Below are 25,580 nucleotides of genomic sequence, written 5' to 3'. Positions count from 1 at the left end.
GTCAATTTGCTAATCATTTTAATCGAAATATTACCTTAGAATTTCGCATTGTGATAGAACTTGTGACTAGCTACCGCGTAGACTCTTCTGTCAAAATTTTGGAAAATTCACCTACCTACATAGACTACGGTTCGAGCTGGGCGTAGATATTTGATAAGTCCGCCAGAGATTGGGTTTTCTTTTTACCCGATTACGACGAAGCCAAAAGGTTATAATGTCAGCAGTCTAGGTATGAGTGTATGTAGGTTTGTATTTATGTGTGTTCCACCCTAGCGCCTAAATTACTAAGCCAATTTTGATGAATGACGTGTCAATCGATTCGTTATTATGGTCTGGGGGACAAAGGCGACATTTTTTACCCCCGACCCAAAAAGAGGGGTGTTATAAGTTTGACGTGTATATCTGTGTATCTGTCTGTGGCATCGTAGCTCCTAAACTAATAAACCGAATTTAGTTTTAGTTTAGTTTTAGTTTTTTTTTGTTTGAAAGGTGGTTTGATCGAGAGTGTTCTTAACTATATTCCAAGAAAATCGGTTCAGCCGTTTGAAAGTTATCAGCTCTTTTCTAGTTTCCTAGTTAGTTTTCTAGTTTTTTTAGTTTAGACCTTCACTTGTCGGGGGTGTTATAATTTTTTTATTTACACTTGTATACATTGTAGTTTAACCTGTGCTTTGATAGATCAGTCAGCCAGTTTCTCATTTTACATATTTATTTAGATTTTATAAAATAATTAGTGGTAACCAGCGGTGGTAACCTTTTATTTCAGTATTTTTGTAAGACATTTTTCACATAAGACTGAAATTTTTGGCTTCGTACCGAAGTATACGAGTATATCAACGGCGTTAGAGAACATTTTCGAGTGTCGTTCGTGCTTGAAAGCTTCGTTGTGGTTCGTTTAGCGTTCACTTTATGTATAAAGCGCTTCTGGCAGACTCTGTGGGTGGCAATAAAATGCTTCGCAAGTTCCGATGGTTTTTAAACACCTAACGAAATTATTTTCCGTATTAGTTTGGACTCTAGACTCTAGAAGCTTATTTTTTAGGATTCCGTAGCGAAGGGTGCCAACGTACTGATGATGAACCATTCAAAAGATTTATCTTCGCTGCGCATGCAAAATCCGCTATGTATTTTTTAGGATTTTTGTTTTTGATGTTATTTTGTTTGGTTTTAAAAGGTGTTTGTACATGTGAAAACCCATTCTTTAGCATGTGTGCTAATTCAGGGGATAATCTTTTTTAACCCCCGACCCAAAACGAGGGGTGTTATAAGTTTGACGTGTGTATCTGTGTATCTGTCTGTGGCATCGTAGCTCCTAAACTAATGAACCGATTTTAATTTTTTTTTTGTTTGAAAGGTGGCTTCATCGAGAGTGCTCTTAGCTATAATCCAAGAGAATCGGTTAAGCCGTTTGCAAGTTATCAGCTCTTTTCTAGTTACTGTAACTTATTTACTATAATTTATTATTACTATAACGGTGTTATAAATTTTTAATTTATACTTGCTAGCTATGTAATTTTGATCTTAAAGTAAATTACATTTAAAAAAAAATATAATAAGTTTAAAAGAGTCTCCTGAAAATTTGTGATTTTCCACATAGCAGAATTTTCGCAGCGACAGTATACAGTGTTTACCCATTTTGACTTTTGACTAATTAACTTTTGTTATACACCTAGGTATTCAAAATATCTTCGAGTATTTCCACATTCCAAAATCATTAAAATAAATTATTGTAATTTAAGAGTACTTGATAATATTTTAATGAATACGAATGTAAAAGGCACTAATTAATTTCAAGCCTTTATACGTCCAAGTTTTAATTAAAATTATCAACGTTTTTAAATTAAATAGTTTAATTCAATTGAAATAAACGAATTTATTTCAGGACAGTTACTATAATAATTATAATTTCGGTACAGAATTTAAACTCTAAATTAATTAATATAATTATCAACCCATCGCCGCGCCAGCCTTCTACTGAGAACAGGTCTCTCAGAATGAAAAGGCTTTTAGGCCACAGTCCACCACGCTGGCCAAATTTGTATTGGCTGACTTTACACTCCTCTGAGAACATAATGGCAAACACTGAGGCATGTAGGTTTCCTCGCGATGATTTCCGTCTCTCCGTCACTCGTTTCATACAATCGTAGTTCCAATTTCATTTGAATATTAAGCAACCAAAGTCCATGAAATTTTGCAGACATATTCTAGAAACTAATATCTATGTCTGTGGTTTTCCAGATTTCTGTTAAAATATTAGTTACGCGGTCTTAAAAATTTTCATACAAATCTTTGCGCCCCTGTAATTTTAAAACTACAATTTTTAGAAAAATCTAAAACACCACAGACACAGATATTAGTTTCTAGAATATGTCTGCAAAATTTCATGGACTTTGGTTGCTTAATATTTAAATGAAATTGGAACTACGATTGTATGAAACGAGTGACGGAGAGAGCCCTGTTAACCGTTAGAGCAAGTGATATTTTATTATTTAAAACTCACCTAAGTGATAGAAGGGCTGGCTTATTTTTCCGCAACGGATCAGCCTGGCTGTCCAGCGCGAAAATGCAGCCAGTATTCTTGGCACCATTCCACGCGGGCATGATTTGTACAGAAATTCGATAAAGCTAGCTTTAAGTTTTATTGTAATATATTTTCGATAAAAAAAAAGCCTAACTACGCATAAAGTATTGAGTTAGCAAATACGTAGGTATCTACCGATAGAATCACAATCCATTAAAGATATTTGACCAGCCACAAACTTGAGTTCTGATTAGAGATGAAGTTCGGACGGGAACTTTGACCAACTTGCACTGGCGGCTTGTCCGATGTGGGCTTCATAGATAAGACTCGAAAATCGATCAGTAGACGTAGTACAAGTCAGCACGTTTCGACAGCGGTTATAGATTTCGAGTATCGAAAGACTAATGTCAAAGATCTTTCTCTTTCTGCGTCGTGACCTTTTTCCATTTATTAAATATATTAGGGGAATCGTAGGGTGTTTTCTCGGGGCAGTAACGCGTTGGGTTACCAGATTCTTCCACATAAAATTCTACGAAGATTAGTGATTATTGAGTACTATAAAAATATCTAGGCCTAATATCTTTTAAGTCAAAGTATCATAATGATAGGCTTCTTGGTTATTAAGTTTCTAATTCATACATAGATCTACAGCCAGTGATAGGCCAAGCGGAAACGTTGTAAACATCGATAGTACTAGATAATTGACTGTAAAACTATTATCTTTAGGTTCATTTTATTCTGACCTAATAGTATTTTCATGTTCGATATTCTATAAAAGTTATCGAGACGTAAAATCCGTACTAAGCATTCAGTTCTACAAAGTACAAATTGTTTGAGAGTAATTTAGTCTACGTTACTTGGATTAGATATAATGACAACTATTATAGTACCATTCAAAAGAAAATTGAAGTATTTTGATCACGATAAAATAGAATAGAATAAAATTGTTATATCATGTAGAGGAAACTATAACAAGTGCAAATTAAAAATTTATAACACCCCCGACAAGTGAAGGTTACAGTAACTAGAAAAGAACTGATAACTTTCAAATGGCTGAACCGATTTTCTTGGATTGTAGATAAAACACTCTCGATTAAGCCACCTTTAAAACAAAAAAAACTAAACTAAAATCGTTTCATTAAATTAGGAGCTACGATGCCACAGATACACAGCTACACACGTCAAACTTATAACACCCCTCTTTTTGGGGTCGGGGGTTAAAAAACGTTTTTTTTTTTACAAGTGAACCGGGTTAAAAAACACTAAAAAGCATTAAATAGGTAATTTTTAAATTACTGTCGAACCAGTTTACTACAAAAATTGCAGTAGGCGATTTCCCTGTGCCACCGAGAGCTTCTAAATTACCATCTAATCATTCTGAGTTGCCAGAAAGTTACATAATAATCGGTTGTTTAGCAAATTCAATCTAAACCCAATTTCCCGTCACCCAAGACTAACGACATCAAATGAAGCATAATCTAAAAATGTCCACTAGAAATTCGCGAGTAAAATGAACCCCGGCGGGCATTTTTCATCTCGAAGACGGCTGGAACAAGATTCCATTAATTCAGCCATCCCCCGAACCGGATTTCTTCATTTCCGAGCCTCCCTAAACGATCCGACTAATACACTTCTAGAAAGGTTGTTTGTACTACTATCTTTTAAGAGGGGTCTCTACGTCACGCGCTCCATACAAACGTAGTTCGTCTCTCATTGGAATACTAACTAATCATACTCAATGGAATTTTGTAGAAACGTTCCGGGAACTAATATCTGTGCCTGTGGTTTTCCAGATTTCCGTTAAAATATTCGGTTTCAAAGTTACGCGGTCTTAACAATTCACTTACAAACCTTTGAGCCCCTGTAATTTTAAAACTACATATTTTTAGGAAAATCTAAAACACCACAGGCACAGATATTAGTTTCTAGAATATGTCTGCAATTGGTTGCTTAATATTCAAATGAAATTGGGACTACGATTGTATGGAGTAAGTGACAAAGAGAGCCCTGTTAAGGGACTAGCAAGGAATATTTTCTACAACGGCGGTAAATCTTTATACGCTCGACATAGTTTATTGGTTGTTAGCGAAGACCACTGTCGAACCGTTGTTGGTTTACTTAATATGAGAAGTTTATTCGTAGTGCGCTCCAAACAAACGTAGTTTGACTCTCATTTGGAATACTGACCAATCAAACTCAATGAAAGTTTATAAACACGTTTTAGGATCTTTTTTTTTTGTGATGTAACCACAAATTCACGGTTTTTGGATTTTTTCCTTTATATTAGTCATGCTATAAGACCTACCCCTACCTGCCACATTTCACGATTCTAGGTCAACGAGAAAATACTCTATAGATTTTCTTGACAGACATGGACAGACGGACTGACAGACAGACAGACAAAAAAGTGGTTCCGTTTTTTCTTGTGATGTATGGAACAATAAAAAATTAAAAAAGATTCCGACGAATTGAGAACCTCCTCCTTTTTTTGAAGTCGGTTAAAAAGAATAAAGGCCGTACAGTAAAGTAGTACGCAACAGAGTTGCTGCAATTGTTCGGCATAACTCGTAAATAGCACGCGGCGTTCCGGAGCGCAGGCCGTCGTAATTATAATCGGGATTAAAGTACAAATCATATTTTATCGTTTAAATCCTCAGTCCTGTTTCTGTTAATATACGCCATAAAGAAAATCGAGACTGACTGTAGCTTAAACGGATAAAGAAACTTGATTTTGCATGTAGGTTTCCTTTATAACGCTGCCTTTCTTTAACTAAAAAGGAAGGTAATTTAATCTGGCTATATATTATATATACAGGTGTGATTGTGGTCAAGCGTGTGCCTATAATTTTATAATGTTAAAAAAAATTACAATTTTTGAAATTTTTAACCCCCAAACCAAAAAGAGGGGTGTTATAAGTTTGACGTGTGTATCTGTGTATGTGTCTGTGGCATCGTAGCTCCTAAACTTATGAACCGATTTTAATTTTTTTTTTTTTGTTTGAAAGGTGGCTTGATCGAGAGTATTCTTAGCTACGAGTATAATCCAAGAAAATCAGTTCAGCCGTTTGAAAGCTATCAGCTCTTTTCTAGTCACTGTAACCTTCACTTGTCGGGGGTGGTATACACTTTTAATTTACACTTGTTATGTTGAAAAAAATTGAAAAATGTTTGTCGTTTACGCCTTGTGATCGCCTTCTGTAGAGCGTGACGTTAGTAAAACTAATTATGTAAAAAAAATCGAATATTTTAATTTATTTTGAAATTTAAATTACCGTTATACAAAACATCACATCATTTTATTACTACATTCCAAGTCCCTATTTCGGTCGTAAGTTCATCAACAGATTACAGACGAATTGGTTATCAATTTCGGCAGTACCTCCACAAATGAATTGCACAACTCCCGTTTAGATGACAATTAAAATGCCAAAGCCAGACCGTCCTTTAAAGTCCCTCCCAAAAGTCAATAACAAACAGGTCAGCCTGTGAGTAGACGGAGCATTTAAACAGAGCATAAATCCGAATCCTCCTTTGCCTACAATCGCTCGAAACGAGTTTCCGATTTACGATTGCTAACCGGATCTCTGTTAAAACAGACTTTGATCTAGAGCTCCTAGACGTGACAACAGATTAAAGCGTAGATTTGCGGTTTAGTATTATCATGATCAAACCATTGCCGGCCCACTACTGAGCGCGGGTTTCTTCTCAGAGTGAGAATGGTTTAGGCCATGGAGAACATGGAGAACTCTCAGGTATGCAGGTTTCCTCACGACGTTTTCCTTCACCGTTAAAGCAAAAGCAAAGAATGATGGAAGCTAGCAAAAAATTTGCTACAGTAATTATAAAAAGATTTTATCTATACTAATATTATAAAGAGGAAACCTTTGTATGTTTGTATTGAATAGGCTCAAAAACTACTGGACCGATTTCAAAATTTCTTTTACCATTACTTAGAGAGATTCTTCCGAATCCGTATAGGCTATATTTTATCCCGGAAAATAGAAAAAATAAATGTCCACCCGTGCGAAGCCGGGGCGGGTCGCTAGTTTTTAAATAATCACATCTAACGTCCATACATCTTTGTATCTTCCTCTCAATTTTACCGAAGTGCAGCTGATGGCTCCAATACTGTTAAGATAGCGACCCGATGCGGTTGGGTACTTGACTAACTTAACTTTATAGTTAGCCGAGTTGGGTTCTATTTGAACTTAAAATAAATAGTTTACGTTGTGGTCTACTTGCCGATTTCGTCGCTGCAACAAGTTTTTTTTTTACAACTAAAACTTTTGTAGTTGTCTTTGAAGCTAATCCTGACGTTAAAAAATAAAAATCGGTCAAACTGTACGAGTCGGACTCGTAAGTCGTACACGAAGGGTACCACCGTACTAAAAGTTTTAGGGTTCCGTACCTCAAAAGGAAAAACGAAACCCTTATAGAATTACTTTGCTGTCTGTCTGTCCGTCTGTCGTGTCTGTCAAGGAAACCTATAGGGTACTTTCCGTTGACCTAGAATCATGAAATGTGGTAGGCAGGTAGGTCTTTTAGCACAAGTCAATGAATAAATCCAAAAACTGAGAATTTGTGGTTATATCACAAGAAAAATAATTAAAATGTGTTGAAGAAAAATTTAATTTACTAAATTACATATAGATGGCGCAGTCCGTTATTAACTTGCAGTGCTCTGCATAAACGTGTTAGGTATACCTTGTATGTAGTACGGAACCCTCCGCGTGTGCGAGTCCGACTCACACTTGACCGGTTTTTTTGTGTAGGGAGAGGCCGTACTGCTAGCTGTCATAGCGTGGACAGCGAACTTTCTGCTAGCTGTTGGCGTGTGGCCAACTAGCGATCACTTCGATTTGACGTGGAACCGTGCGTTTGTTGTGTAGAAGGGGTGTTGTGTAAATGAGCTACTACCTTTAGTCGTATCACTAAGTTATTACTTACCTAGGTCAGAATATATAGGTAGTCTATATATTTGGAAACTTAAAATAAATAGTGAAGTTTGCTTAGTTTGTGGTCTACTTAGCAGTTTAGTTGCTCCAACAAGTTTGTTGTTCATCAAGTTAAGCTCCTCTTTTTGCAACTAAAAAGTTGTGATGAGAGTGAGCTCTGTGAGTAAGTTTGTCGATTCCTGCAAGTACCTACTTATAGTATGCGACAGGTCGAGATGGCAATCTGGGTGTAAGACGGGATGACGCCCCGCACACCCAGGGGCTGTGCGGGTGTGCGGGGCATCCCCACCCGGATTGCCATCTCGACTTGTCGCGTCTTGTACATAAAACTCTTAAATCTTTATGTTGTGGTAACAATACTTAGTTCTCCCAATTATCTTGAAATTAAATAAGTATAATAAAAAGTAAGTTTTGATTTGAATAATCTGGTAACAGAAGGGATGGCTCATTTTTTGCGCAAAGGATCGGCCTGGCTGTCTAGCGCAGAAATGCAGTATTCTTGGCACCATTCCACGCGGGCATGATTTGTACATTACGTTTGTACAGTAAATGTAAGGCTGGCTTTAATTTTTTTTGTAACATTTTTAATAGTTTAATTCAATTTAGTTCGTTCGTTTGTTCGTTGCATAGTATTATAACTGTCAAAGTTATATTTTATAGAAATAGTAGTTTACCGCAACAGAGATTGAAGCAGTTCACTTCAGTAAGTACCTGAAACAAAAAAAAAATAACACTAAATAAAATTGTCATGAAACATTTTAAAGCCATATTAGACATATTTTAAAATGGATTATTATTGGTGTAAAGTTTTCGAAGTTTCCATCGACCCCTTTTTTTTAATAGAAACAGCAAGCAAACGAGCAGTCGGGTCGGGTCACCTGCTGTAAAGTGATTACCGCCGCCCATGAACATTTGCAGTACCAACCGTCAATGTCTTGTAGTTTTGTACAGTGTTGTTGTAACTCTGTCGCACTAAGTTTGCACCTCGCTGGAATGTGGCGCCTCTCCCACTTCCCCGCTCACCTCCCCGCGGTCGCCTTGTCGCGTCAGTACGGTTCGCATATCGTACCTAAGCGTCAGTGTTACGTTATCGACGCGAGGTGCAAACTTAGCTTGACCGAGTAATAGACTCTTCACTATGTTGACAGATGTCATCTCATATTAGATGTCACTACATGATGGCCGCAACGTCATCCGCGTGGACATAGGTCTTTAAAAATCCCGTGGGAACTCTTTGATTTTCCGGGATACAAGTAATATCTTGTACGGAACCTTTCGTGTGCGAGTCCAACTCGCACTTGGCCGATTTTTCTAGGTACCAATGACTTATTCCGTTCTGTTACATTTCTTCTAAAGCCGGTCCTTTGGGAAAATTATCGTCGTCGCGACTCATTGAACATGGATATAGTATACGGGAATGATTAAATGGATACTTTAGTAGCTCTATTTAATCATTTTAATTGTTTGATTGCTTTTGTAATTAATTAACATTTATTAATTAACATTTCGATTTTAGTATTTAATCGAACTTTATAATTTGAAGTGTTTTTTATTTTATTTGGATACAAGTTAGCCTTTGACTGCCATCTCACCTGTCCACGGCCGAAGCCTTCTACCAAACAGATTCTTTAAAAACGCTGTTAAGGGTGTAACCCTTAACTCCCAAGGTTATAAAATCATGTCTCAGAAACGTTATATCATAATAATAATTTATTACAAGTGTAAATTAAAAATTTATAACACCCCCGACAAGTGAAGGTTACAGTAACTAGAAAAGAGCTGATAACTTTCAAACGGCTGAACCGATTTTCTTGGATTATAGCTAAGAACACTCTCGATCAAGCCACCTTTCAAACAAAAAAAACTAAATTAAAATCGGTACATTAGTTTAGGCGCTCCGGTGCCACAGACAGATACACAGATACACAGACACACAGATACACACGTCAAACTTATAACACCCCTCTTTTTGGGTCGGGGGTTAAAAACTATCATTACTACACATAAAGAAATTCCTTATATCTACAAAGGAAAGGAACACGAACGAAACGAAGACTCGATACGCGAGTTTGCACACAAATCCTTTCCCATGCACTTTATTCAGCGAAAGAATAGGTATATTATTTGAGAAAACGCCTCAAAGCTGTTTAGCAGAGTGGCACGATTTCGGCGTGTATTCGCTCCGAATGGTGAAATAAAACAAATCTGTCTTCGTAGCGTTTAGCTCTTATTTCCATCCACTTCCCGGCTATTTCCTATTTGGAGTTTGGTTCAAGTCACGAACGGGAAGCTATTCGTAAATCCATACTTCTCTCTGCTACCTTTTCACGGCCGAACCGTTTAACCGATTCTGACGAAAGGTACAAAGTTAGCTTATATCCCGGGGACGGGCATAGGCTACTTTTTATCCCGGAAAATCAAAGAGTTCCCACGGGATTCCTACAGATCCATCCGCTCAACCGATTTGTATGAATTTTGGTACCGAGGTAGCTTGCGTCCATGTTATTGACATAGACAACTTTTTATTCCGGAAAACCAAACAGTTCCCACGGGATCTTCAAGTACCTACATCCACGCGGGCTAAGCCGCGGCCATACTCTCGTATAAAATACTTAGGTATATAAACATTTTCATCCTTCGACAAAAACTTAAACACTTGACAATAATATTCAAACTTAGAGCGGGTTTTAAACCTAACCGAATTCCATATAAAAAACTTTCACAAGTGTAAATTAAAAATTTATAACACCCCCGACAAGTGAAGGTTACAGTAACTAGAAAAGAGCTGATAACTTTCAAACGGCTGAACCGATTTTCTTGGACTATTCCGCGCTTACGATCAAAAGTATCTGAGTTTTCCAAAACATCATTTTCAAATAAATAATTATGTATTTAGGCAACGTCCATCTTGATAGCTTGACATTTGTCAATTGACATAATATTATGAACCTAACGGTTATCTAACCTTCTTTTCTACAAGAAAACTAGAAAAGAGCTGATAACTTTTAAACGGCTGAACCAATTTTTTTGGATTATAGCTAAGAATACTCTCGATCAAGCCACCTTTCAAACAAAAAAAAGTAAATTAAAATCGGTTCATTCGTTTAGGCGCTACGATGCCACAGACAGATACACAGATACACAGACACACAGATACACAGTGGCTTGATCGAGAGTGTTCTTACCTATAATCCAAGTAAATCGGTTCAGCGGTTTGAAAGTTATCAGCTCTTTTCTAGTTACTGTAACCTTCACTTGTCGGGGGTGTTATAAATTTTTAATTTACACTTGTCTTTAAAATGTTTGAAAATCAACCGCAGCTTTCCGCTTACAATTTGAACCCTCAACATTTTTATTTCAATGTTATCGCTTAGCAAAACGGTTGCCTACGTTAGCTGTTCTGTCTTTCACGATCTTTCTACCTGAACGCGTTAAATGAAAGAAGTCTTTATCTTTCGACTAGGTTTGGATTATTTCATCGCGTTATTTTGGTCGTAAAATAGTCGTAAAATTGAATGTCACAAATTTTACTCATATAAAATTCAGAATAAGGGTAGTAGGCGTCGAGTTTTAAAACCGGTTTCCTAATAAAATTATTGTTTAATGATTCATCAAATAGTTGCAAATTCTTGTTGGTATGTTAGGAAAGCGTTAGCTACGATCCATTTAGTTATAATGTATATGTTACGGGCAACGTGATTAACTGGGCATTATTAATAAGGGCCGGCCATTATTAATAATGCCCAAGAGCGATGGGCATAGTGATTAATTTATCACTTCGACCGGCCATTATTAATAATGCCCAACGGCCCGTGGTCCATGTAATAAGTCAGTGTTTAAGATAGCTTGAATTTATCACTTGGACCGGGCAGTATGAATAATTCCCTACTTGTAGCCGGGCAATTTGATAAATTGGACCGCGGCCGTTGGCAGGGGCGCGTACGTGCGCGGGGAGGGCCTTAGGTTAGGTTAGTTTAACTCCTCTTCCATTGGCAGAGGAGGCTCGAGTAACCCACTGCTGGTCATAAGATTATCGAAGCTATCCATCCCATCCTCGAGGATTGGACGAAGAGGAAGCATGGAGCACTCACGTTCCACCTTGTACAGGTTCTTAGGGGGCACGGGTGCTTTGGAAGATACCTGTGCAGGGTGGCGCGAAGAGAGCCCACAGAGGAATGCCACCAGTGCGGTAGTGTCTCAGACACGGCACAACATACGCTGGCTGAGTGCCCGGCGTGGGCAGAGCCTCGCCAGTCACTGGTGGATATTATGGGGCAGGACCTCTCATTGCCCGCCGTGAAATCCATGGTGGACAGTGAGAGGGCCTGGCAAGCGATGGTTTCCTTCAGCGAGGAAGTAATGACGCAGAAGGAGGCAGCGGAGCGGCTGAGAGAGGAAGCCGAAAGCTCTCATCCCATGCGCCGCAAGAGAATCGGGCGCAGGTGAGCTGCACACGACCGTCGCTTGCCCTCTTGAGTAGGGTCTCCGGGTAGTAGACACGGGGAGTCTGTTACCCGCGGAAGAGTAGGTCCTCGAGTTGGAAGGCAAGCCCTTGTTTCCGGTGAGCCTTAAACGGTGTTGGGGCCCCTATTAGTCCCAGAGCTGGGCCTGCCTTGGCGGGCGCCGTTAGCTGGGTCGCAGTTAAATACGTTCGTGTCCCTGTGCCCAGCAACAACAATTGAGACGGTAAGCCGTGGGGTTTTAGTCGGTAAGAGTCCAACATAACCACCTCGCCTCCCCGAGCACGGTGGTATCCATGAGGATTTTCCCACGTATAAAAAAAACTTAGGTTAGGTTAGGTTCTTTCATATTTAATAAACAAAAACACTACAGTTCACCTATTTAATTACTTTGCCCAAGATAGGGTGGGCATTATTCATAATGGCCGGGAAAAGTGATTAATCATGTTGTTTTAATCACATTGCCCAATTGAGTCGGGCATTATTAATACAGACCGGCCATTATTAATAGTGCCCGGACTTATCAAATTGCCCGTAACATATAGTACTATATGTTCGAAATTATTTTAAGATTATTGACATCAAAAATATTTTCGTATTCAAAAATGTCATGATCTCCCAACGACACAAAAAACCTAAGTGTATTTTTAATGATCCACGAAAAATAACATTATGCTAGATCATGGCTAGATTAGTAAAATTACTTATACGATGACTTAACAACCAAATAGATAAATAATATTTTTTTCTGAAGAAATTAGGTAACAGATAATTTTGTAAAGCATTCAATACGTGACAAGTTTTATTTTGAACCTCCGACCCAAAAAGGGGGGTGTTATAAGTTTGACGTGTGTACCTGTGTATTTGTGTATCTGTCTGTGGCATCGTAGCTCCTAAACTAATGAACCGATTTTAATTTAGTTTTTCTTGTTTGAAAGGTGGCTTGATCGAGAGTGTTCTTAGCTATAATCCAAGATAATCGGTATAGCGGTTTGAAAGTTATCAGCACTTTTATAGTTACTGTAACCTTCATTTGTCGGGGGTGTTATAAGTTTTTAATTTAGACTTGTTCTTGTTTCGTTAAATATGCTTTAGCATATATTTTTCGCTTATGGTTTGTACCACACACCGCCATTTCCCTCAGTAGCGTTCAGCAAGACACGCGAACAACTATGCCCTCTACTCATTCCTCTCGACTGAGCCTTACTCTGTACGCCTGAATACTATGCTATACCTACGCCTCTCTATCATGTTCTACTCTGTACCGTATTTTATACGCCTAGAACTCACTTTATGCACCTCTGACCGACCGACCGAAGAGCTGGCAGCTAAAGCTGAAACACACCAATGGCGTATGCAGCACGTAGTCGTAAGCGTAGACGTAGCGCGTACCGTGACGTTGTAATGTATGGAACTGTGTGAGATATGCCATACCGCTTGCGTGACGTGAACGTTCGCGTAGACGTAATGCGTGCTGTCATGTCTATGGATTCACGCACGTCACTACACGCGTGGTTACGTGTACGTGCTTGGTGTGAATCGGCTCTTAACTCGGACAAAGAATTAGTCTACCCATCCAAAGGGGAAACGCTGCCAGTATCTTCAGAACCTTGCCTAAAGGGACTTCTATTAATAATTTATTATAGTTATTATATTATATTTTTTAAGGTTTTTAGTTTTAGGTTCATGGTTTGAATATATTTTAAGATTGTGTAAAAAAAAAACTGAAATTCATGCACCTCTTAAATGATACAAAGAAATACTATTAACGTCTTCATTTGCTAAAGAAGATTCTTCTTAAAATGAGAACAATTTAAGTCATAGTTACGTATTATCAGTAAAATCGAATGCGTCTGGCTTAAAACGAAGGCTTAGAAGGGAATAGTTAACCCGATAATCTGCGGAGAAATAAAATCGTGATTGTCAAGTTTGAATATTGGCACACAGATTGAAAATCAATCGGTGGTTATCGACCAACTGAGAATGCTTTGAATCTCGGATTGGAGATAAGTACCTACATTAATAAATGAATTAATTAGTTTCAGCTGAGAGATGGCTCGTAGAGTACCTATGGTGCGGGTTGCGGGAAGGTGTTAGTGACCTTGGTTTTTTCTTTTACGTCAACCTGCGTTACCCACCTGCAACCGCAACCTGCGTTCTACACAATATTTTGTGGTTCTGCCTCACGACCCAAGAGCTGTCTTTGAAAAAGTGTAGACCTATGATTGCCTACTAGCGAAATCTTTGGCAAACATCTCTTCTTTCAGCCCTTATCCCATGCTACGTGGGGTCGGCACAACATGTCTTCCTCTTCCACTCTCTTCTGTCATCCATCAACGTATCATCTACCCCTTTTATACGCATATCCTCTTTCACGCAATCCATCCACCTTTTCTTTGGTCGTCCTCTTCTCTTTTTTTTATCTTTGGCAAACATAACTGTGCCGAAATGAGTGTCACGTATTTTTTGCTGCTATTCACCACGAACAATACGAAAGCAAGATTTCTCCACGCCTACAGTTATCCGCGATCAAAGAGTTCCCGGCGCAAATCGCTCGCGAATAGCCTCTTTTCATTCCACGCTGTTACACCCACCTTCGCTATGATGTGCTGTGAACATACAGACGTAATCTTTAGCTAACATTAGCTACATTTCACGCGATCTAGCTTGGCCAGCTCTCACATCTTCGAACAACCTCTACATCTTCCAAAAGTTGACTGGGATATAAGATTCTTAAGCTGTAAGGCCGCATTTTGTATATCATAGTTCTATTGATTGTGTTTTTTTTGCACAGAAAGAAAATTGAAATGCTTGACAAAAAAAAACCTTACCTTGTTCAAAGATACGCGAGGAATTGCGTCGCGCGTCTTTGTAGTTATTCCGTTCATGGAGAAACCTTTCAAGTTAGGCCACTTCTATCTTAGACTGACTCATATCTTGCCATTAGGTGAGATCGCAGTCAAGGGATAACATATTAGTGGAATAAAAAAAAACGCGAAAATTTGTAAACTCAGCCAAACGTGCGTGACAACTTTTGTGCATGAATGCTCTCATAATATCAGCATAAGTTTCATTTGGCAGTGCCACGCTACGCATAACGCCCTGCGTCTCCCTGAACGAAGTCTTAAGTTATGTTCTAAGCTAGCTAAACAAGTCAGCCGTGTGTATTCAAGAAAATGTAGGGAAGACAAGGGCGCGGCGTTGAACCGTGAATAATATTCATAAGGGCTTATGTTCGCGCGTGTTAATGACTTCTAATATACCACGGTTTTGTTGCTAGACTATCTTGCGTTCACAGCTTACTTACATGTCTGTGCGCAGCGCGAGCAGTCATCGGGGCTGATTCTGACGCCAACTAAACATACATACATACCAGAAAAGGACTGATCAACCTATGTAAGGTATTAATCGTTTTTCAATACGTAGACGCTTTCTGTCGGAGGCGTCAGTACAGAGTCGCATATTAAAGTTCTTCAGATATGTCTCCCGGCGTGAGAGTGCCTCCATTGTAGTGAAAGGCAAGCTGGAGGGTATCAGAGGGCGAAGAAGGTCGCCTACACGATGGACTGACCAAATTAAGTCCGCTGTGGGCGGTCCCTTGCACGAGTGTACCAGACTATCGGCCAGCATGCAGGGAGAAGTGGCGAATGCTCGTGAGGCGTATAACATCTGCCCCCAAAAACGTCACTTTTCGATAACGACCGCTCTGCCAAGAGTGTTACAATGAAGAAGTTTTAAGCTAGCTAAACAAGTCGGCTGTATGTATTGAAGCAAATGTAGGGAAGACAAGGGCGCGGCGTTGAACCGTGAATAATATTCATGCGGGCTTGTGTTCGCGCGTGTTAATGACTTCTTACGATATGTCTTACTACCGACTTCGAGGGAGAAGGGTTTTGGAAAAAGAATTGATGCTAGTACTGATAAAGTCAGCAAGGTTAAACCTCGGATTTGTATGACTTACTTTACCATACACAATCTAAAGGAAAAGCTGACTGGCTGACTGACTGATTGATCTATCAACGCACAGCTCAAACTACTGGACGGATCGGGCTGAAACTTGGCGTGCAGATATCTATTATAACGTAGACATCCGCTGATAAAGGGTTTTTGAAAAATAACCCCCTAAGGGGGTAAAATAGTGGGTTGAAATTTGTGTAGTCCACGCGGACAAAATCGCGGGCATAAGCTAGTTATATATAATTTTAATAATATCAGCGCTAAGTTTTTCGTTTATGCCCGTAATCACTTAATGACTGATTAAAATTTGACGTGGACGAAAGTCTCATTTAACGATAAAATAATTTTAACGGTGATAGCCTATTGGTTAAAAGATCCGCCTCATATTAGAGGGTCGGGGGTTCGATCCACGCACCTTCGGAGTTATGTGTGTTTTAAAAAATTATAAGGAAAAACCTGCACGCCTGAAATTTCTCCATAATGTTCTCAAAGGTGTGTGAAGTCTGCCAATCCGCACTTGGCCGGCGGCGTAGTGAACAATTTTTTTTTTTATAAAGAACTTTAGCCATTTTAATCAACACTAACATTCCCGTTTCCCCTCCAACTAAGTGTAAAGCTTGTGCTGGGAGTTGGTACGACAATAGTGCAACGAGTGGGGTTTGAACCGCCGACCTTTCGGATTTCAGTCCGCTCCTATAACCGTTGTAGTTGAACCTGTGAGGCCAACGTTTTCTCATTCTGAGAGGAGACCCGTGCTCAGTAGTGAGCCGGCGATGGGGTGATGATGATGATGGTGAATTTTCCTATATCATATTACAAATTCAAAGCATTCCATGATTCTAATAACATATTAATTAAGTGTAATTGATATAATCAATTGGTCCATAATTAAATTATATTGCGGTTACTGTACAGCTTTGATTGGGTAATATTAATGAATATTTGCCATATTACAGAAGTGTAATCAAATCTTGTTTCATAACTGATTCTAATGATTATTAGAATTTAGAAATGTTTATCAGCCGATTAGTTGTAATATCGATCGATAGGGTTACTTCATTTATTAACAAGTGTAAATTAAAAATTTATAACACCCCCGACAAGTGAAGGTTACAGTAACTAGAAAAGACCGAAAAGACCTGATAACTTTCAAACGGCTGAACTGATTTTCTTGGACTATTCCGCGCCTACGATCTAAAATATCTGAGTTTTACAAAACATCATTTTCAAATAAATAATTATGTATTTAGGCAACGTCCATCTTGACAGCTTGACATTTGTCTATTGACATAATATTATGGACCTAACGGTTATCTAACCTTCTTTTTTACAAGAAAACTAGAAAAGAGCTGATAACTCTTAAACGGCTGAACCAATTTTTTTAGATTATAGCTAAGAACACTCTCGATCAAGCCACCTATCAAACAAAAAAAACTAAATTAAAATCGGTTCATTCGTTTAGGCGCTACGATGCCACAGACAGATACACAGATACACAGACACACAGATACACAGATACACACGTCAAACTTATAATACCCCTCTTTTTGGGTTGGGGGTTAAAAAACCAGCCAAGTGCAAGCCAGACTCGCACACCGAGGTTTCTGTACTAAAGTTTTTGGGTTTTTTTTCACGATTTTTGGTTTTTTCCCTTATGTGTGCTATAAGAACTACCTTATATTGTAATTGGCCGGCGATGGGTTGATGTATATTCACTAAAATAAGAGGAAAAAATCCCAACTGTCGGCCATTAACGGGATTCGTTTCGGCTCGCCTACGTCAGGTTGAATCGAGGGCTTTCGGAAAAACCGCGCAAAGCAATCCCACTCCAAACTGACTGACAGTCATTATCAACGGGTTGGAGTTTTATCTTGTTTCAGCTGGCTGGTATTTCGCTTTTTATTCACAGAAATACTGAAATACTCACAGAAAATACTGAAAGCGAAGAGGGTTACGAATGCTTTTAGTTACGAATCGATAATGGTCCGGTATTGAATTTCAATAGGTCAGTAAGTTGTAAATATCGATGTTTTTATTTATGACATTCGTGATAAAATAGCTCTTGACTGTAATCTCACATGTTTATGATGATGTATTCTTAGGGTCTATAAAGACTGACTGCATTGGGTTGCAAAACTGCAGTTGGGGTGCAGTTTTATTGCAATTGCAACTGATCAGTGCAGTCAGCGTGCAGATCTAGTACGGGAATTAACTGTGAACTGTCGATTTGCAGCCCAAATGCAGCATCTTCTGTATTGACTCCGAATAGGCTAACTTTGGTGTGATAGTTAGCTTAATGTACAAGATCAAATCTTGAACTTTCCACTTCACAGCACAGCGATTACCGCTGCGTTGTTGTCAACCTATACGGACTACTAAACTCTTGAAAAAAAATACAAACATACCACCGAAACATTTGCCGGTACTTAAACGACAAATAGAATAATATCCGTTGACATCAAAAGGTGAAAAATTCCCCAGCATTCGTGCGCCGTGTCTGAATAGAAGCGGAAAATTGCTACGTTGACCGTTCGACCTCTCGGCCAGCTGTCAAAGGATTCTACCGCTTTTTATATCAATTTGTGAATGCATGCATGTTTCTGTCATCCTAATATATAAAACACATTTACCAATATTTTTGGCACCATTCCACGCGGGCATGATTTATACAGTAATTAGCTGACGCCCGCGACTTCGTCCGCGTGGATTTAGGTTTTTTGAAATTCCGTGGGAACTCTTTGGTTTTCCGGGATAAAAAGTAGCCTATGTACTAATCAGGGATATTATCTATCTCCATTCCGAATTTCAGCCAAATCCGTCCAGTAGATTTTGCGTGAGGGAGTAACAAACATATACACACTCATACACACACACACACACACACACACATACAAACTTTCGCCTTTATAATATTAGTGTGATTAAATAAAGCTAGTACTTTAAGTTTTATTTTAACATTTCCACATTTTCAATTTATACAAGTCCTAATTTAAAATACAATAATGGTAGTAGGTAATACAATACTGGATAGGAAGACTTTATCTAAAACTATTTCTGTCGCCAGCTCTTTGTCTAGATATTCCGTGCCTGAACAGCTCTGAAGCTCCTTTGAGTTATTTGCAATGGCTTTGAGTAAATATTTATGAAAGGAATCCTTTTGATAAAACTGAATTCATTTTTACCGGTTGTAACAAAATAAACTTTTATTCGATACTCTTTCGAATTAGCATTTTACCGTAAACTTGTAAGTTACTACCGTACATAACTTACTGTACATACTGTATCATAATTTAGTACTACACTTACCTAATAATTTTTAAGGCTACAGTTCACATCGGTATAATGCACTCGGCAACCCTCAGTAAAAATAAAGTTTGGTCTGGTGAGCCGTCGGAAGCTTCGGCATCCTATTGGCAAAGTCTTACCGCCAAGCGATTTAGCGTTCTAGTACGACGCCACGAGTCAAGTCTAGAACGAAAACCTTTGTTTTCTTGAGAAAAAAAGAATTTGTTTAAGAAAAACTGCCAAACTCCTTTCCGGTTGGTCTGCGTGTGACTAGCGCGACGTGCTCGCCACCTTTTCTGGGTTTCTTATACAAAAGGATCCAGGTGCAATTCGGGAATAGGTTTTACATAATAGCCAGTAATGGCCGAACAAATTGGGCGAACGTGTACTGGAGGCTTTAGAATTTAAAGCATTTAGAATTAAGTTACCCATCTAAGTGTTGCTTATCTACTACTTCAGTTTTATCACAGCTCACTCTGGTTTTATCGTCCAATCATTTCTCCCACACAAAGTGTCCATTGAGTGAAATTATGCTAAAGTCGGCAATTCACGTCACGATATCTGCGCGCTGTCAGTGAGCACGCGCCTTATCGGCTAATTGATCGCTGACCATCTGAATTCCGCGCACCCACTTAGGCCTAATACACCCCTGCGACTTACCAGCCATTAGTCTTAGGTCTAATATCTATGTGCGACTTGTAGCAACCAAAATCATCTATCAAGCACAATTAGGTTTCTTTAGTAACATTAAATTAGGTATGCTAAAACCAGCTAGTCACATCACTTTTTCTGGGGCTACCTACCACCGATTGAAGTACTAACATTTTAATATTGTACTGACATTTTCATACAAGTCATTCTATGAAAATGTCAAAGCAATATTAAAATGTTTCTGTTTTAAGCGGTGGTAGGGCCCCTGCGCTTTTTCAGTGAGAAGATAGCTTATAGAATCCTAAAGCGCCAATCAATTTTACAAGGCTATGCGAGTAGGTAAAGAGAAATTATCCTAAAGCCGGCCATTCACGTTACGATATCTGCGCGCTGTCAGTGAGCATGCAGCTTACGGGCTAATTGATAGCTGATCATCTAAAACCCCTTTTTTGCCCAACATTCTGAATCATACAATGTGACAGGTCTAACGACTGTTTTATAGATTTTCCCCTTAAGTTTAAGAGGCATTTTTGGGTAGCATATAACACTCGAGACTTGTCTCCATTCCATCCATCCCGCATTAATTCTATTATTCACGTCCCGGTCAATATTGCCGTTGTTTTGGAAAAGCGAACCGAGGTACCAAAAATTGGAGCGAACAGATAGGGGTACGCCATCTAAAGTGATTTCAGAGAAACTGGAGGGGCTACCGGATTCACAGAACAGATGTTCCGTCTTAGTATGATTCAGTCAGCTAGTATGATATAAAATAATGTAATAATATGAATTGGTTATAATATGAAATGGTTTTAATTATAGACATTAACACTAAAAGGCTTTGTAGTCCAACGTACTGTCAGTTGCAAAGAGCCCTTATCAGAATTATGCTAAAGAGACGCCATTATGGCCACGTTATCTGCATTTTGAGAGGACACGCCACGGTTATCGACTAATTGATCGTTTAACGTCTGTGTGCCTTCTTGATTACGTATTGAGACTGCTTTTATCGATATCGATATATCTGTCTGTGCATAAAATCTACCAAAACCCACCGTACTTACTACTGCTTCTTTATAATACCTACATAAGTACACGATTAACTATGTTAGAAAAAAAAACGTCATGATGAGCAAAATATAAATGTGGATCTTTCGACCTTTTCACGAAGACCGGAAAAATAAAGGGACTCATTCAAAATATCATTTCCAAGTCTCAGAAACTCTTCAATCTCCGTCCAACCTTTTTATAATAAAAGGCAATATTCTCCCCATTCGCGAAGTACGTTGTCAAATGTCGCATGTCCACTGCTCCGTGTTAACTTATGTGCCAATTTCACCCATACTAAATCACCGATGGACTTTGCACGGAATAAATTGCTCGTAAATCCTTTTATAACCCCGCACTAGTTTTCGTGATGGCGCGAATTTGGTGCTCCTCCTCGAAATTGTATATTTGAATTTTGAACGCTTTAATACTGGTAGTACTTTCGTATTATTCCAATAGTTGTTACAGTTGTTCTTGTAAATAAAGAAATAAATAAATAAAGAGAGAGAAAGAAAATAAAAAATAAATAAAGAGAACAAAGATAGAGTGATCCAAAAAATACTTAAATATCGTTTTTTTTTAAATTGGAAAATAAACCTTTCGAATTTCAAAAACTTTGTTAGCGTGATTCAGGTTCTATGGCGAGAGATTGAATAACCGGTGGCGACATCTAGTTTGTCTGTTGTAAGTTACTTTATCGCAGCATACGATAGCTATAATTATAATCTCTTATATTTAGAGTTCAAGTATCTAGTGTGTGTATATGGGGACCGCCACAAGCCTACTACTTCTAAATCTATACTTTTACACTGATACTATAAATGTAAAAATGAATCTAAGTATAAATATGTCCGTCTGTCTGCTATCCCACGGTCCATCCGTTTAACCGATTTTGTCGTATCTACAAAGTAAATTTTCTAGTAAAAGACTCAGACAAGGCAAGACAAGTCCCAAAACTCATAAAGTTGTCACAGGAATTTCCAAGACTTCAATCCACGTGGACAAAGTCGCGGACATCATATTTTGATTGGTATAGAAATAGCTTGCATCTTAGAATACTCCTACTATCTAATATCTACAACTATTTCTATGTCATAAGAACATCGATGAAGAAAAAACGCGCTCAAAAATTTAATAGAATTTGCAAAAGTCTATTGACTTTGTCAATGACTTTGCAAAATGATGACGTAAGATTCAAGCGTATCTTTGCGGACGGAATTGTATGGGAAAGGCTAATCCATATACATCGATGCATAAGAATTTTAGCAAGTCCGTACACCATTTCTGAACAACATGGCCTCCTTTCCCACATTAATATTTAATAGGGAAAAGTGTGTACGTACCTACATAAAAACCGGCCAAGTGCGAGTCAGACTCACGCACCGAGGATTCCGTACTCGGGCATTTTTTCCGTCATTTTGTAACGATAAATCAAAAACTATTATGCTTAAAAATAAAAATAAAATCTGTTTTAGAATACACAAGTAAAGCCCTTTCGTATGATACCCCACTTGGTATAGTTATCTTATTTTGAAAATTGAAACACATTTAAATTATTTTTTCTGTGATATAACCACAAATTTACGGTTTTCGGATTTATTCTTTTACTTGTGCTATAAGAGCTACCTACCTGGCAAATTTCATGATTCAATCAACGGGAAGTACCCTATAGGTTTTTTCGACAGACACGACAGACAGACAACACAGTGATCCTATAAGGGTTCCGTTTTTCCTTTTGAACTACGGAACCCTAAAAACTAACTTGTACGCCGTAAATCAACCGAAATAGCAACCATCCTGTTAAGTAGGTCTCTAGCTTATAATAAACGGACAGACGCTAGACATTGTTCTCTGGATAGCGGAAAATCTCCGCTATAAACTACGGGTAAGATAAGAGACGCTATCCTCTAGGGGGATACGTTTTAGACGACGTTTATATCTGCCAAATGACCAGACCAGTGCGTCAAAAAAAAACATTATTAAAAAAGAAATATCATCCTTACTTACTTTTTTATTAGGCTTGTTCTAAGATACTTTGAACGCAACGCTCATATTATATTCGTATATTAAAAGTTAACCAGTTTTTTATACCATTTTATTCTTCGGATTTGCTGTTGTTTATAATATTATGGTATTAGGATCAGACAAAGACAGATATAGCAATTGCATTCATAATCGATTTTCCCTTAGAAGAAACATCGCTTTCAAGACAAGTTTTGAATCCGGCTTTATTAGGGTTCCATATTTCAAGAGAAAAGAGGAACCCATATAAGATCACTTCGTTGTCTGTCTGTCTGACTGCCAATACCCATCAAGGGAATCAAAATCTATATAGGGTACTTCCCGTTGACCTAGAATTATGAAATTTGGCAGGTAGGTAGGTCTTATAGCACAAGTAAAGGAATGAATCTGAAAACCGTGATTTTCTGGTTACATCATTAAAAAATTAAAATGTGTTTAAATTTTCAATACCAAGTGGGTTATCATATTATGAAAGGGCTGTACATTCTAAAACAGATTTTTATTTATTTTTGTGTATAACAGTTTTTGATTTATCGTGCAAAATGTTGGAAAAAATACCCGAGTACGGAACCCTCGGCGCGCGAGTCCGACTTGCACTTGGCCGGTTTTTTCAAATACCTATCCTTCGCCACGTCTTGTATGCAAATGCTAATTTCCCAACGCAGAAATTGTCAGACCAGAGCAATTATCTCCTCTCTCAAGGCATGTTGCTCAAAGGATATAAAGATTTAGATATTGTTTCTTATATCTCGGGTATTTCCGAGCGTGCTGAATTTTGAAACAATGTTGCTCAGTTTAGATACTAGACCGGGTATATAAATAGTTTTAGACAAAACACGACCCCCGAGAACTATTTTGCAGTCTAAAACTTTGTCTCGAAGTACGTATTACTGTGGTGAATACTTCAAAGGAAATCTCGGTACATTTATTCTTATTTCCAGAATGTTTTTATAAGTTTTTTTCTATATATACAGTATACAGGTTAGATTGCAATCTCACCTGGTGGTAAGTGAAGATGCAGTCTAAGATAGTAGCGGGCTAACCTGAAAGGGGTATGGTTATTTATATTGACATTAATTATGTAACAACCTATCGCTATCATTTTATTATTAATGAGAAGTTCTCCTCTTAGAATAAGAATAAATCCACCTTAATCCACCTTACTAGATAAGGTTAACAGACTTCATACCTGGCATGCAGGTTTCTTCACGATGATTTCCTTCCCGTCAGAGCAAGTGATACTTAATTAAAATACACATAAGTAACCCTCAAAAATTAGTCGTACGTGCCAGGAATTGAATCCCAAATCCTCTGAATAGGAAACCGACGTTTAACCATCACACTAACGAGCGGCACTACCAACGGTACCCAGCAGAAAATATTGCATAAATCGAACATTAGAAAGAGATAACGGTTTTGTATAGCGTTGTCTTTGTCATCGAGACCGACAAAACGTCACATAGGCATGCATGACGAAGACCACGCTTCTTCTAAAGTTCGATGTGCATTATTCGTATAATCAAAGTCACTTTCGATTTTTCCCAACTCAGTTCTACCATTATATCGTAAGAAAACCGAGAAGTGTTCTGAAAGGGTATCCGTCAATAGCGCACTATATCGCAGAGTAGGGTCGGGCGGGTCGGGCGACCGGCTATCTATAAACTATCCAATTCCCACCGAATTACCTCGAGAGCAAACATGTGAGCGCCCATCATCAATCACTCCCCGACCTCCCCTCCGAAGGCTGTGATTTGTCAAGTGTGTTTGTTTAAGTTCACTAAAGCATACCTAAACCTGCAAGGGTGTACATTACCGGTTTAATTATAACTAGTGTAATCTATCCATATCCATACTAATATTACAAATGAGAGTGTGTCCGTCTGTCTGTCAGCTTTTTACGTCCCATCTGTAAAACCGATTTCGACGATATTTAGTATAGATAGCTTAAAGCTCGGGAATAGACATAGGTTACTTTTGTCTCCGAATATCAAAAATAGTTTTAAAAAAATCTATACCACGTAGACGAAGTCGTGGACATCATTTAGTAATGTAATAAATGCAAAAGTGTGTCTGTCTGTCTGCTAGCTTTTCACATCCCATATACTTATCAGATTTCGAGAGTAAACACGTGAGCGCTCATCATCAATCACTCCCAACCTTCCTTCGCAGCCGACGGTTGTGATTTGTCTAGTTATCTAATGCTATGGTACTAGAGTGAGTAGTGCATTAGTGCATAAACTATACCTGATTCAATTCCTACCAAATTACCCCGAGAGTAAACATGAGAGCGCCCATCATCAATCACTCCCGAGCATCCCTCGCGGTCATCAGTTGTGATTTGTTAACTGTATTTGCTTAAAAAACACACTTGCCTAACGTTAGTTTCAGACATTGCCTTTGCATGAATTACCGAAGAATGCGACACTTATTGAATATTATTGGCGTCACTCAGAAAAGCAGGTATTATTTAAATATTTTTATCGAATTATTGGAATGTCCTCTCCAAAACCAACACAAAAAAAACACAAGTTTAATGTGTAAGGTTATCCGAGAGTTTTAATCTAAACAAACTAATGCCAAAATAAATAATTTAATTAGAGCGTGATTGCTATCACAACATCTAATTATTCAGTTCACAATCCAAATACCGAAAATATGCGATATCGCTCCGAATCTCAGAAGGAG

The 25,580-nt window shown here is 38.3% G+C and overlaps 1 protein-coding gene and 1 long non-coding RNA gene across 9 annotated transcripts in view; both read right to left on the bottom strand.

Moving 5' to 3' along the window:
* LOC123876958 (dystrophin, isoforms A/C/F/G/H-like) overlaps positions 1 to 25,580 on the bottom strand; it is a 674,182-nt gene that overhangs the window by 144,266 nt on the left and 504,336 nt on the right. The window lies entirely within an intron of this gene.
* Positions 1 to 25,580, bottom strand: part of LOC123876983 — an 88,439-nt gene that overhangs the window by 3,967 nt on the left and 58,892 nt on the right. The window contains exon 2 of the long non-coding RNA XR_006798468.1: positions 8,151 to 8,187. This is a non-coding gene — a long non-coding RNA (uncharacterized LOC123876983). The remainder of the gene's footprint in view (positions 1 to 8,150; positions 8,188 to 25,580) is intronic.

This window comes from Maniola jurtina, chromosome 22 (genome assembly GCF_905333055.1).
Source record: "Maniola jurtina chromosome 22, ilManJurt1.1, whole genome shotgun sequence".
NCBI classification, from domain to species: Eukaryota; Metazoa; Arthropoda; class Insecta; order Lepidoptera; family Nymphalidae; genus Maniola; species Maniola jurtina.
The sequence above is the reverse complement of the archived record's forward strand: the minus strand, read 5'-3'. Positions and strand labels throughout refer to the sequence as shown.